This window comes from Nematolebias whitei, chromosome 19, assembly GCF_014905685.2.
Source record: "Nematolebias whitei isolate Nwh7 chromosome 19, NemWhi1, whole genome shotgun sequence".
Taxonomy (NCBI): Eukaryota; Metazoa; Chordata; class Actinopteri; order Cyprinodontiformes; family Rivulidae; genus Nematolebias; species Nematolebias whitei.
The window spans coordinates 17,900,563-17,914,974 of record NC_056516.1 but is presented as its reverse complement, the minus strand read 5'-3'; the positions used below and the strand labels follow the sequence as shown (position 1 = coordinate 17,914,974).

Below are 14,412 nucleotides of genomic sequence, written 5' to 3'. Positions count from 1 at the left end.
ATATATATATATATATATAAAGTAACAAGAACCGCCCACAAACGGATGCATTCAACAAACAACAATGGAATGGTCTTTACAGTTATTGAATCAAGTGTTTACTTATGTAAGTAAAACTAGATGTTAAACAAGCGTCAAAACACACCAGAATGCAGGAAATGGCATCTACTTTATTCAAAATTTTATGGGGGGTGAACCCCCAGACCCCCCCACCAGTGTGTCCCCCTCACTTTACAAATGCTTCGGACGCCAATGGCCACCGCATTGTTCAAGCCAAGAGCCATTGTCAGTGCTGGAGGTTAAGCAACCCCTAAAGGCCATATTCTAGAATCGCCCCTGATGTAAGGTTATAATGACATCATCTTAATAATAATAGGTCATGATTGAAAGTGGGCCACTCTGAGGCATGGAACTCCTGGGCTGAAAATGAGTCCCACTCCGGTTCTGGTAGGTACAGTTACACTTCAAAACTATAAAATGGTGCTTGACAACTTGTGGCGAAGTCTATCCAATAAATGTGTGTAACTCTGCTCAAAAATTTCAATCAGCTGAGATTTGGACAGCTGTAGGCATTTAAGTCAAGTCTAATTTTTGAAGTGTGCCATTTTGATGTAAAACAGTTTGGATTAATGTTGAGTTAAAAGTTTACTTTTTTCAACTGGTCATTTTCTGACTTTACAACTGTGGGATTTGAGCTCGGGTCACTGAGGTTGTAGGAAATAACTAATCGACAGTGATGATCAATTTAAGCTTTTCCGAAGCCCTGATTCTTATTTTTTAAATGATTCATTAATTGAAGCTTTTCAACTGTGTTTTATGGCGCCATCTGGTGGCGCAAAGTACAGAACAGCTTAAATTGCACTGCTTCATCATGTCTTGATGCTTGCTTTATAATCCAGGTGGATGAATCTAACAAGGTCGAGTCAGGTTCTCTGGATGGATTCTTCCTTATCATCCATTCTCTGTGCAGATGACACAACAAGTACCTTCCTACATGTCTCTCCAGTTACTGTTGCTGTAGTAGCCCAGTCATCTGAGATAAGATAAGATCTTTATTGATCCCGTAGGTAATTGTTGTGCCAGAGTTTCAATACAAATGTCCATACATAAGGAATCACAGAGAATAACAGAGATTTTTTTTTTAAATAACAGAGATTATAAAAATACCAATAATTAAGATCCAAAACAGGTCATATGCAGACAGAAACATGAATGTGTTTATTGTAGTGCAGGATTCATTTTATTGTCCTATATGTGTAGAAAGGGGGAGGAGGTAAAAATTTAATAGCCACAGGGAGGAAGGACTTCCTGTGTTGTTCTGTGGAGCACCTCGGTGGTCTCAGTCTACGACTGAAGGTGCTGCAGTAAAAGTCCAGTGTGTCATGCACGGGGGTGTGACATGTTGTTCAGGATCTGGAGCAGTTTCCTCAGCATCCTCTACTCTGGAAAAAAAAACATCTGGAAATTCTTTCTTACCACCCAGAGCCTTTAACAGCTCCTCTCTGACGTTCTCACAACATTCTTCTTTACTCAGATTCCACCATTTGTTCTTCTTCTCTGATTTTACTCTTTTTCTTTTACACAACAACAGTCATTCTACACAAAACCATCTGATGTTGTCTGGCCATGCTCTCCCCTGTCACACCCTTACAGTCCCCAATCTCTCTCAGGTTTCCTCTTCTACACAGAATGTAGTCAACCTGCGAACTCCTTCCTCCACTCTCTCTCTGTGTTCCTCCCTCTTTTGGTAATAAGTATTGACTACAGCCATTTCTATTCTCTTGGCAAAATCCACCACATCTGTCCTTCCTGGTTTCTTTTCTTGACATCAAACCTACCCATCAATTCCTCATCCCCTCTGTTTCCTTCACCAACATGTCCGTTCAGGTCTGCTCCGATCACCACTCTCTCCTCCCTGGGAACATTCTTTATCACTTCATCCAAATCCTTCCAAAATGCATCTTTCTCTTCCACATCACATCCAACTTGTGGAGCATAACCACTGATAATGTTTAGCATCAGACCTTCTACTTCTGCCTTCAGACACTTCATCCTATCTTACACTCTTTTCACCTCTACTACATTCTTTGCCAACTCCTCCATCAGAACCACTCCTACTGCCTTTCTCTTTCTATCCTCACCATGGTAAAACAATTTAAACCCTGCTCCAATGCTACAAGTCTTGCTGCCTTTAGACTTGGTCACTTGGACAAATAAAAAAAACATCTACCTTCCTTCTCTGCATCATGTCAGCCAGCTCTCTACTTTGCCTGTCAAACATTTAGAGTTGCTGCCCTCAGTCCTACATTCTTGATTTTCCTCTTCTTCCTCTGTCTCCAGACACGTTTCCCTCCTCATGGTCTTACAGCACCAGTGGCGGTCATTGTTAACTCGAATCTCGACCAATGTGGTTTGGTGTCCCTTGGATGAAGTTGCATGCTAGTTTTGCCAAAAGTGTTTTACGTCGGATGCCCTTCCCGACACAACCCTCACCATTTACTGGAGTTTGAGTTTGACATGAGATGCTCTGGCTTGTGCTCCCTAGTAGCTGGTTTCTTTTCAGCAATCTAATGTTATTACTGTAACAAAAAAATATGACTGCTGGCTTATTTGAGTCAAGCACAGAAAAAAGCAAGGCTTCAATTCTTTATAAATCATTATATTATTGATAGTCAAATGGCAATGCAGGTCAATGTAACAATAAAAGTAAACAAAACAACACAAAAAGCTCAAGTGAAGAATATAAACAAACAAACAAAAAAATTCCATTCATTTATCCATTATTTTTATCTGCTTCTTCTTTTTTGGGTTGCAGGGTTCACTGGTGCCCATGTCCAGCAGTCACTTGTGAAAAGTGAGGGACACTCTGGACAGGTTGCAAGTCCATCACAGGGACACATAGAGACAAACAACCATTCACTCTCTCACTCACACCTAGGGACAATTTAGAGTTACCAATCAGCCTAACATGCATGTTTTTGGTCTGTGGGAGGAAACTGGAGTACCTGGAGAAAAACCACACATGCACGGAGAGAACATGCAAACTCCACCCAGAGAGGCCCAAGACAAGGATTTGAACCAGGGACCTGCTCGCTGAGAGGCAGCAGCTCTACCAGTTGAGCCACCGCGCTGCCCCTACCAGGATAATCACTGTGGAAAATCACATCATGTTGCTGCTGATCTGTTTCATGTTGCTGCTGATCTGTTTCATATTGCTGCTGATCTGTTTCATGTTGCTGCTGATCTGTTTTTTGTTGCTGTGTTCATACATGCTCCTCTGCTCACACAGACTCATGTTCGCGCTGCTGTTCGGCATATTTTGCTTATTGTTTTTTATGCTAGTAGTGCTTACGTAGTGTATATTTAGTTGATGTTTTTCTTAGTTCAAATCTTAGATGCTATTATCGTTTTTCTTTTACATTTTATTTGTGGGATGTAACTGGGACCCTGTGTACATAATCTCATTCCACCCCATGTACCACATGTCGTGCGTACGACAATAAAACTCACTGACTCTATTGTTTTCATTTTAATTTGATTAAATTGTAAAGCACTTTGGTCAGCTTGTTGTTTTTAAGTGTTGTATAAATAAATTGACATTAACATGAAAGTGTAGCATTTGAAATGTGCAAACTAATATCAAAAATCTGATAATAAACCATTTCTCCTTTACGTTGCCTTCATCTCTGCTCAGAAACATCTGGAGAAATCAGCTGGAACACAAAACGTACAATTAAAAAGCCTCTAAAGGACGTTGTCTGTATTTTATTCATTACTTGTGTTTTTTAACCATTGCCTTTGTTTTAAGTCATCATTAGAATCATTAAAAGACCATGCACATGCCCTCAAAACCCATTTATTGAGGTAAAATAATTGTTTAACCATATATTTTTACTTTCTCTGATCAATTTGATGATGCGTGCCACTGATCTGTTGTCCAGGTCAGCCTTGTGAAAACGTCTATGGGGTTTGATCTGGTTAAATAAAGATGAAGAAATGTTGAAACGTTTAACTGAGATTGATGAAGGAGTGAGGTTTTAAATATAAAATATGATCTGTGACGCTTGAGGAGAAGAACCTAAAAACAACCAACAAATGTTCCAACAGGAATTTATTTTGTGAGAATATTCAACATTTATTTTAATTGTATTTATTTATTCATTTAAGCATTCATGGAAAATTATGAAAGCTCTTTGTCTACTGAAGATTTTACTTCTTTACTCACAGATTATGGGACAGTCACGTCAACAAAAACAGACTGACACATTATTCTCCGAGATGTGGAGGCAACACAACAAAAAGCTTTTAGCAACAACAAAAAAAAAAAAACAGAAAATTATTTTAGTTTGCAGATCTCAGCTGTGTCTCCAACCTCGATTTAAATGTTTTCTGCACAGATTTAGTAATAATAAGAAGAATAAAGAACAAATGTGTTAAAAAAAAGATCAAATGATTTCTCTATTAATGTCTGTGAAGTGGAAGGGAAACATCATTTAAATGTTAAATACAAAAATATAAAAGAAATAAAGCAGAGCTCCACCTAAAACAGATTATTGGACAATAACGTTTGACACGTTGAGCCGTGGAGACAACACAACAAGACACTTTGAGCAACAAACAAGAACAATTATTTTAGTTTACAGATCTTAGCTGCGTCTCTGTAATGGTACCAGAGACATATTCCAGCATGTGGCGGTTGAGTAAAGAAGGTCTGGACTTTGTGGAGGAGAGTCATGGTCTTAGCGATGCGGTAGAAAGACAGAACACCTGCTCTGTGGTCCAGGTACACTCCAACTCTGGACACAACATGGCACGAGATGGGAGTTATGATGCTGTTGTGATAAAAATAATTATTGTTTCTGTTACAAACAAAAGCCCAGGATTTATCATTACCTCCAAATCCACTCCCTGTTTTATCCACATCCTTGTATGCGACTGCTGCTCCACCTCCTCTTCCTTCCCACTCCACCTCCCAGTAACAACGTCCAGTCAGACTCTCCTTACTCAGAATCTGACGACATGAAGTGAATCTCTCTGGATGATCAGGATAAACCTGAACTTTTCTCGTTAATGCTACTTTTCTGTTCCCCTCAGATAATAACATCTGTCTGTGAGCTGTGTTTGGATCCAGAGTGAGCTCACATGAATATTTGAAGAAGTCAGCTCTGCTCTTTGGTTCTGGTTCGGACAGCAAACCTTCAGCCCCTCTCAGTGAGACGTTTGTCCACGTGTCTCTCAGGGTGTCCTGCAGTTTGTCTCTGAGCTGTGACAGAGCTACTGTCACATCTTCAAAGTATCTCAGAGGACCATCATTGATGTTGGATGAGTGTGGAGACGATCGAGTGCCGACACTGACTGGTAGTTGTGGACAAACTGGTTGTGATCCTCTGTGTGTGAGAGCTGCTTCAGCTCAGCATCTTTCCTCTTCAGGTCAGTGATCTCCTGCTCCAGCTTCGCCTGAAGCTCCAAGACTCGAATGGCCTCAGCTTCCTGCTGGAATCTGATCTGCTGCTTCACTTCAGAGCTTCTTTTCTGGATGAGCCGGATGAGCTCATTGAAGATCTTCTTACTGACCTCCACTGTTTTATCAGCAGAGACGTTGATGGCCTCCAGCTGCTGCTGAAGCTGCTTCACATCTTTCTCTCTGCCCTGGATTCTCTGCTGGATGTTCGCCCTCCTCACCTGGAGCTCCGTCAGCTTCTCTCTCCTTTCAGCTGCAGCTGAGACGATGTCGTGGCCTTTATGTTCATCCACCACGCAGACATGACAGATGATCTGCTGATCAGTGAGACAGAACATCTTCATCACCTCATCGTGACGAGAGCAGATGTTCTCATGGAGCTTCTTGGAGGGCTCCACCAGCTGATGTTTCTTAAACTGAGCTACATCATAATGAGGCTGAACGTGTTCCTCACAGTAAGAGACCAAACACGTCAAACAGGACTTGATGGCTTTTAGTTTTCTTCCAGTGCAGACATCACAGGACACATCTTCAGGTCCAGCATAGCTGTGATCAGCAGGAGCAGCTTGGAGTCCACTCGTCTTCAGCGTCTCCACTAAAGCTGCTAACATGATGTTTTTCTCCAGAACAGGCCTCGGTGTGAAGGTTTTCCTGCACTGAGGGCAGCTGTGGATCTTCTTCTGATCCTCTCCATTCCAGTAGTCTTTAATACACTTCATGCAGTAGCTGTGCCCACAGGGAATAGTCACCGGATCCTTCAGTAGATCCAGACAGATTGGACAAGAGAAACTTTCTCTGTCCAGCTGAACTCCTCTCTGCGCCATTTCACCTCCCAGCGACTGTGGAAGTTTCACTTCCTGATCACTGAAACCAGTCTGAGCTCAGATCTGCACGTCATGTGTTTGTGCAGAGAATGAGACGAGTCAGCACCTCCACTGATCACTAAACTGTAGATGTGACGGGGAGGGAACAAGAACTTCTGTGAACAGAGTGCTGTTTGAGAGCAGGAAGAGGAGGAGGAAGGGGAGGAGGAAGAAGAATCAGCTGTTTCTGTAGATTTAACCACTTTCACAGCAACTTTTTTTTTCTTTTAACATCAGCTGAAGTTTAGCTCTACGTTAATTTTTTGTTTGGATTCTTGTTTTTTTCATTAGAGTTACCCTAATTATTAACCATAATAAGAAAATGCTGTTTAATAACTGCTGCTGTCTCTGATAACATTTCAAATAAACTAAAGTTACAGCCAAACAGGTTTAACTTGCTGAGGACTTGTCATAAATAATGGTTATTTTATGATGCTTTCCTTTACCTTTTATATTGTTTTACCTGCAATAAAAATAATCACATTTTTACTTTTTTTAAACTCATTTATCTTAATGTTTGTCATTAAATTAAATTACCCTCAAGAGTGTCCTTCATCTCAGCCTTCAGCAGAAAATACTGTTTTTATTCAACACCAACTGAAGGAATATGCAGGCTCATAAAGGCCATTTTTTTCATATAGCTTTATAAAAATATTGAATTTTTTACACAAATGTTCACTTTGTTAAAACAAATCAGACATCAAAAAAATGTTAAATCATGTCAAACCTTGATTTAACAAACCTTTAAACCAAAACCTTTAAATCAGACATCACAGTCCAATACATGATTCATGATGTGCATAAGTAGCTAAAGCTTTGTATGCATTGTGGGAAAATGTTTCCATGCAAAAAATCCCCCAAAGAAACACAAGTCCATGAGTGTCAAAGAGTTTTTGGAAGGGAGCACATAAACTGATGAATCTAGAATAAATAGTCTATTTTAGGTTCTGCTTGTCCTTTGGTCATTTCCGTATTTTTCAGACTATAAGTTGCATCTTTTAGCACAAGTTAGCAAGTTCATTCAACCTTTATTTGGACAGGTTAATCCCACTGAGCCCCGGGGACTCATTTATAAGAGAGATCTGAAGTCCTGTCTGATGCAACTAATATACGTTTTTTCCCCCCATATTTGTTCTGACAAACTATCTGGCTGCCGCTCCTCTCTGCTGATCAGTGAGGAGGACCAGGTGGAACCAGTCCACTAGGCAAAGCGTGCAGGTACTTCTGAAGTGACTGTCACTCTTGTTTGGACTGAGGTTGCAGCATTAGGGGTAGGCAGTACTTTGTAGCACATCTGAAATTGTGGGGGAGTGGTGGCGCAGAGGTTAGAGAGGTGGGCCTGTGATCCGAAGATTGCCGGTTCACGCCTCGGCCCCGACAACATCAAAATTGTGGGTGGGGTGGGTGAAACACCCACACTTGCCCCCACCCTCATTCGCCCCACTCTGGGCCCATGATTAACCCCCACCATGTGCTCCCTAAACAGGTCTCTCTTGAAAATGAGTACTCATGGCTCAATGAGACTAACCTGGATAAATAAAGGCTAAATGAAAAAAAAAAATCTAAACTGTGCAAAAAGAAAGTACTACAATCTGCGAAGGACAGATGGTTTTTCAGCTAACTGCCCTACTACTGCCCACAAAACTTCAATAAACGTGGATCAGCTAATTTTAAGGCTGCTCAGTGAGTAAAATCCAGTTGAAAACCTTTAGAGGCTATCCCTTTCAAGTGGGGAATTGCAAAAACAAAACCCCCCAACAGAACTTGATAATATTTATAGCATAATTTTTGTCTGAGATCTGGCGATTGCATTCTTTCTGACATGGAAAATATTGAACACTACCATTTTCAGCTGTTAGAGGACCCTCAAGCGGTATGGCAAGCCAAGTGTCTCATTGATAGGTAAAAGTAGCTGTTAATGGCACTCTTGGCTTGCCATACAGTACACTACCAACACTGTTTATAGTGGAGGTGGTGTAATGCTGACCTCAACTCGGGATGTCGTGGGTCGGTGGGCAGAATATTTTAAAGACCTCCTCAATCCCACCGGCACGTCTTCCACTGAGGAAGCGTAGCCTGAGGACTTTGGGTCTGACTCTCCAATCTCTGGTGCTGAGGTCACCGAGGTGGTTAAAAAGCTCCTCAGTGGCAGGGCCCCAGGGGTGGATGAGATTCGCCCAGAGTTCCTTAAGGCTCTGGATGTTGTGGGGTTGGGTTGGCTTACACGACTGCAACATTGCATGGACATCGGGGGCAGTTCCCCTGGATTGGCAGACCTGGGTGGTGGTCCCCGTATTCAAAAAGGGGGCCGTAGAGTGTGTTCCAACTAGAGGGGGATCACGCCCTTAAGCCTCCCTGGTAAGGTCTATTCATGGGTTTTGGAGAGGAGGGTCTGTCAGATAGTCGAACCTCGGATTTAGGAGGAGCAGTGCGGTTTTCTTCCAGGTCGTGGAACACTGGATCAGTTTTACACCCTCAGCAGGATCCTGGAGGCTGCGTGGGAGTTTGCTCAACCAGTCTACATGCACTTTGTGGACTTGGAGAAGGCATTTGACCGCGTCCCTCGGGGAACCCTGTGGGGGGGTACTCCGGGAGTATGGGGTACCAGGCCCTTTGATACGGGCTGTTAGGTCCCTGTAAGACCAGTGTCAGAGCTTGGTCCGCATTGCCGGCAGTAAGTTGGGCTCGTTCCCGGTGAGAGTTGGCCTCACCTAAGGTTGCCCTTTGTCACTGATTCTGTTCATAACTTTTATGGACAGAATTTGTAGGTGCAGCCATGGTGTTGAGTGGATCTGTTTTGGTGACCTTAGGATTGCGTCTTTGCATTTTGCAGATGATGTGGTCCTATTGGCTTCATCAGGTCGTGATCTACAGCTTTCACTGGAGCAGTTCGCAGCCGAGTGTGACACGGCCGGGATGAGGATCAGTTCCTCCAAATTCGAGGCCATGGTCTTGAGCCGGAAAAGGATAGAGTGCCCTCTCCGGGTCGGGGAGGATGTCCTACAAAAGTGGAGGAGTTTAAGTATCTCAGGGTCTTGTTCACGAATGAGGGAAAAATGGAACGAGAAATCAATAGGCAGATAGATGCAGCGTCTGCGGTGAAGCGGTCACTGTACAGGTCTGTCATGGTGAAGAGAGAGCTGAGTCAAAAGGCAAAGCTCTCAATTTACCGGTCAATCTATGTTCCTACCCTCATCTATGGTCATGAGCTTTGGGTTATGACCGACAGAACGAGATCTCGGATACAAGCGGGCAAAATGAGTTTTCTCCGCAGGGTGTCTGGGCTTTCTCTTAGAGATAGGGTGAGAAGCTCAGTCATCCGGGAGGGACTCAGAGTAGAGCCGTTGCTTCTCCACATTGAGAGGAGCCAGTTGAGGTGGCTCGGGCATCTGGTTAGGATGCCTCCTGGACGCCTCCCTGGTGAGGTGTTCCAGATACGTTCCACCAGGAGGAGACCCAGAGGAAGACCCAGGACACACTGGAGGGACTATGTTTCTTGGCTTGCCTGGGAATGCCTTGGGATTCCCACGGAGGTGCTGGACCAAGTGGCTTGGGAGAGTGAAGTCTGGGCCTCCCTATATAAGATGCTACTCTCACAACCCGACCCCGGATAAGCAAAAGAAAATGGATGGATGGATGATTTAAAATCATTTTGGGTGTTTAGTATGCTAAAAGGCTCGATTAGCTTGGTTAGCTTCAGAGCTCCACTACAGTCATATTTTAATAACGGGTTCTCTCTTTTTCGAGCTACTTAACAGATATGTGACAGATGTACTGTGCGTAGATGGTTTAATCAGTGACATGAGACGTTAATTTTCTTTGACCCATCAAGATAAATGTGGTCATTTATTAACAGAATCAAAATTTAACATCAAAACATTATACACTTGATTAGACTGCTCTGGTTCTGATTAATAAAACTTGGCACGTTTTACTTAATAAAAACAACAGACATTTCTGAAGGCATCTGGATTAATTACTGACAAGATAGAAGAGTTTTAAAGATGGGAAATGAAAGAGTTTAAATGGAGAGAAAATGTGGAGGAAGAAAGTGTGTTGACGAGAAATGGCACCCTTCATCCGACCCTAGCTCAGCCCCGGTACACTAGGTAGTGAAGCGACTCGTTACCTTTGCAGAAGATAGGTCAGCTCTGGTACGGAGTTCCATTTCAACGCTACCTTTCAGCGTCTCCTTAGGATGGCTGAGAATCGTTCGAAGTAGTGACGGTACTCCGTTCAACAACACGCTCACCTCCCGGGTAGGTACACAGCGAGCTGTGAGTCCGTCAGAGGTTCCACTCAGATGTGGAAGACTCCATAATCCCCCAACTCGACTCAGAAGACTGAGTTTGAGAAAAACTCAGAAGAACTCCGAGGAACTCCAGCCGAACTCCATCAGAACTAGCAGAACTAACTTAACTCAAGGAACTAATGGAACTTTTAAAGAGTTCTGCTTCCGGTCACTTTTAGGAAGTCCTGATTGGTTGAAGGAACCAACAGGGGTGTGGTTTTAGTGACGTCAGAGGGTCATTACAAATAAGAAAACAGCCAGAATGTTTTGAGAACGGTTAGTTACAGACGAGAAAATATTTTGGAGAAATGACAGACTTACAGGTGCCAGTTTTCTTATTTACTGTCTGAGAGCTTTAAAAACACGACAGCTTGTTCCAACAACTTGTTTCTTGACTGTCTCCGACTTTTGACCGACATCACTCCTTCTCATTTCAGACAGAAGATCAAAAAATGCATAATTACTTTGTAAAATAGACATTTAACTTGATTTCTAATTTGAATGAGGATTAAAAAAAATCATTAATACTGTTTCACAATTGATTTAAAATGAGTGGTTCACTTCAACATTTAAAAATGGTATGAACTAAACACTTTTGATTATCAAGATATTGTAAAATAGTAATGATAATATAAAAAAGAGAGTGTTCTTTCAATTGATTAGTTCAGGATATAATTAGAAAGTCTCTGGATGAGCTAATTTGTATTTCTGGATTCAAATCAATGAAATAACAGTTCCTGTCCCATGAAGGTCTTCAGAGGCAGGTTTTGATCGGAGGCCTAGTTCACTACAGGTGTCAGTGACAGCTGATGGCGCCGGCAAGATGGTGACTTGTCCAGACGCTCTTTAAGACGTCTTTTTTTGAATTGGACTCCAGCTTTATATGAACGACTTTTGAGAAGCCAAAATAGATACTACTGCCACGTAAGACCGATCTCTGCATCGTGATAAGTCAGGAAATTATATATAAAAAAACCACTTTTAGCAGGCTTAATTCTACAAAGAAAAGATGAGTGACAAAGAAAAAACAAGAAGAAAACAAACAAAAGACCAGGTCTCCAGTCACACCGTTGAACAAGAATGAACATAACTACTTACGTACTTACTACTTACTTACGTTTCTACATTTTTTGTTGTTTTGCTTTGTTTTGGGTTTTTTTGAATGTCCAGAGGACCAGATTTAACTTTTTTAGATTTTTCTACCTGGATTATTGAGCATGCATCAGGATACTTACAATTCAGTTCAATTCAGTTTATTTATATAGCGCCAAATCACAACAATGTTGTCTCAGGGCACTTTACAGGAACATTCACATAAAAGCCAATTAGTAAAGTTCTCTATCAAAGGAATCCAGCAGACAAGTTGAATCTTGGCTTCGTTGCAGTCTCTCATCCTGAGCAAGCACAGTGGCAACAGTGGAAAGGAAAAACTCCCTTTTAAAAGGAAGAAACCTCCAGCAGAACCAGGCTCAGGACAAGTGGCCATCTGCTTTGACCAGCTGGTTTGAGAGGACAGGGAGGAGAGACAGACGAACACAGAATGGTAGGTCCAGATATAGGTCCAGCTGTATCTGAAAGACAAAAAATCACATGTTAAGGATAGAAAAAATAATTACAAAACAGGTTGAGCAGAGTAAGTAAAGACAGTAGTAGAGTGAAAAGTGTGGTCAGTTTGTCCTCCAGCAGTCTAAGCCTATAGCAGCATAACAGCTCAGGAAACCCAAGCCAACCCTAACTATAGGATTTAGCAAAAAGGAACGTCTTAAGCCTAGTTTTAAAACTGGACAATGTGTCAGCCTCACGGACAGAGATTGGAAGTTGATTCCACAAGAGAGGAGCCTGATAACTGAAAGATCTGCCTCCCATTCTGTTTTTGTAAATTCTAGGAACCACAAATAAACCTGCAGCCTGAGAGCGAAGTGCTCTGTTAGGAAAATATGGAACAATAAGATCTGTAATATAAGATAGAGCTAGGTTGTTGAGAGCTTTGTAGGTTAGAAGTAAGTTTTTGAATTCAATTCTGGATTTGACAGGGAGCCAATGGAGAGAAGCTAAAACTGGAGAGATATGATCTCTCCCACTAACTCCAGTTGACTCTGGCAGCAGCATTTTGGATCAACTGAAGACATTTTAAGGAAGTATTTGGACACCCAGATAATAAGCCATTACAATAGTCCAGTCTAGATGTGACAAATGCATGGACCAGTTTTTCTGCATCGTTTTTAGATAAGATGTTTCTAATTTTAGTGATATTACGCAGGTGGAAGAAGGCAGTTCTAGTAATGTTTTTAATGTGGGGGATAAAAGACATGTCCTGATCAAAAAATTACACCAAGATTTTTAACATTAGAGCTGGAGGACAGATTAATGCCATCTAAGGAGGGAAAAAGACTGAAAAATTAAATCCTAAGGTGCTCAGGTCCAAAAACCAAAACCTCAGTCTTCTCTGTGTTCAACAGGAGAAAATTAAGGGTCATCCAGGTTTTTATGTCTTTAAGACATGCTTGTAGTCTTAGTAGCTAATTGGATTCATTGGGTTTAATGGACAAATATAACTGTGTGTCATCAGCATAACAATGAAAATTTATCCCATGCTGTTTAATAATTTTACCCAATGGAAGCATATACTGTATAAAGTAAAGAGTATTCGCCCAAGCGCTGAGCCCTGAGGATCTCCATGACTAACTTTGGTGTATGAAGAAGATTTATTATTTACATTTACAATCTGGAATCTATCAGATAAATATTATTTAAACCATTTTAGAGCCGTTCCTGTAATTCCAACATCATATTCAAGCCTCTGTAGTAAAATATTGTGATCAACTGTATCAAATGCAGCACTGAGGTCTAACAGGACCAGTATAGACACAAGTCCATTGTCTGAGGCCATGAGAATATCATTAGTTACTTTTACTAGGGCTGTTTTTGTGCTTTGATAAGCTCTAAACCCTGACTGAAACTCTTCGAACAGATTATTACTTTGCAGATGTTCACGCAACTGACCTGTAACTATTTTCTCTAGAATTTTTTAGATGAAAGTTAGATTAGATATAGGTCTATAGTTGGCCAGAATTTCTGAATCAAGATCAGACTTCTTAAGTAAAGGTTTAATTACAGCAACCTTAAAGCGCTGTGGTACATAACCATTCATTAAAGACAAATTAAGTAGATCCAAAATGTGGACATTAATTAGGGGAAATACCTCTTTAAACAGTCTGGTTGGGGTGGGATCTAGCAGGCATGTAGATGGTTTGGATGAGGTTATTATTTTTGACAATTCAGAGAGCTCAACAGGACAAAAACTGTCCAAACATAAATCAGGCTCTAGTGAAATTTTTCAAGTTGCCTCATTTGACAGGGGACTAGAGATAGTAGAAGGAAGGATGGTTTGAATTTTCTCTCTAATTGAAATAATTTTAATTATAAAGAATCTCATGAAGTCATCACTGTTTATAGTTGTAGAGATACATGGTTCAACAGAAATGGGACTTTTAATTAGTCTAGCAATAGTACTAAACAGGAACCTAGGGTTATTTTTATTCTCCTCTATTAAGGATGAGTAATATAAAGTTCTAGCCTTACGGAGAGCTTTTTTATATGTTAGCAGACTATCTTTCCAAGTTAAATAAAATTCTTCAACATTAGTAGAGCACCATTTTCTCTCCTGGTTTGTAGATGCCTGCTTTAAAGTACGTAACTCAGAATTGAACCAAGGAGCCGGTTTCCTCTGATTGATTACTTTCTTTTTCAGTGGAGCAATTTTATCAAGTGAAGTTTGCATTGAAGTTGTAAGATGA

General features: G+C 41.3%; 1 pseudogene; it reads right to left on the bottom strand.

The window, feature by feature from the left end:
- Window positions 1-4,336: 4,336 nt before the first annotated feature.
- LOC119425563 lies at window positions 4,337-6,289 on the bottom strand (annotated as a pseudogene).
- Window positions 6,290-14,412: the final 8,123 nt, after the last annotated feature.